This window comes from Penaeus monodon, chromosome 25 (assembly GCF_015228065.2).
Source record: "Penaeus monodon isolate SGIC_2016 chromosome 25, NSTDA_Pmon_1, whole genome shotgun sequence".
In the NCBI taxonomy this organism is placed as follows: domain Eukaryota; kingdom Metazoa; phylum Arthropoda; class Malacostraca; order Decapoda; family Penaeidae; genus Penaeus; species Penaeus monodon.
Genome location: NC_051410.1, coordinates 38,466,442 through 38,467,061, shown reverse-complemented (window position 1 = coordinate 38,467,061; position 620 = coordinate 38,466,442). Strand labels below are relative to the sequence as shown.

The following is a 620-nucleotide window of genomic DNA, read 5'->3' as shown; positions in this document are numbered from 1 at the left end:
TCCAAGAGTCTGAGAATCATGCTGGAGTTGAGGAAATGCCAAAGGCTTTATGCGAGGAAGAATAATATTTTTTTTTTTAATGTTGCAAAGCGCTTCATTTGCAAATGCGGTGCTTCAGGATGTTATTATGCATTATGCCTCAGTTGCAAGTACATATCACAGTGCTTCGAGATTAGGAAGTGCTTCATTAGCATAAAGCGTGCTTTAACAGATTATTAGGCAACCTGGTCATAAATACAGTGATTCCTAAACAAACAAAGCTTCAGCATTAAGTATGGTGCTTCTATAGTACGAAATACAGTGTATAGTGCAATTATTAAGAAAATGGTGCTGAGGTAACATACCCTAAACCACATCAGAAGTATTTCAACATCTAGTGGCTACAGTAATGTGCTTTAAAGGAAAGAAAATCGATCTATATGGTGATTAACAGCAGATTACTTCCGGTGAACGGTTTGTTAAGAAACTCAGCCAACAAACATGAAACATAAAACGAAAGAGGAAAAAAAATATATAACAAAGTTAAATTCTTTACCATTCCCAATCAACATCCAAACTACGTGTGTTCTGACATAAGCCGTGAAGAAGATGGAAAAAAAAATTATCTAAGACAAATTGTC

General features: G+C 35.3%; 1 protein-coding gene across 1 annotated transcript in view; it reads right to left on the bottom strand.

Moving 5' to 3' along the window:
• The window catches only part of LOC119589228 (guanine nucleotide exchange factor DBS-like), a gene marked incomplete at its 5' end in the record, with an annotated part of 32,758 nt that overhangs the window by 31,886 nt on the left and 252 nt on the right, over positions 1–620 (bottom strand).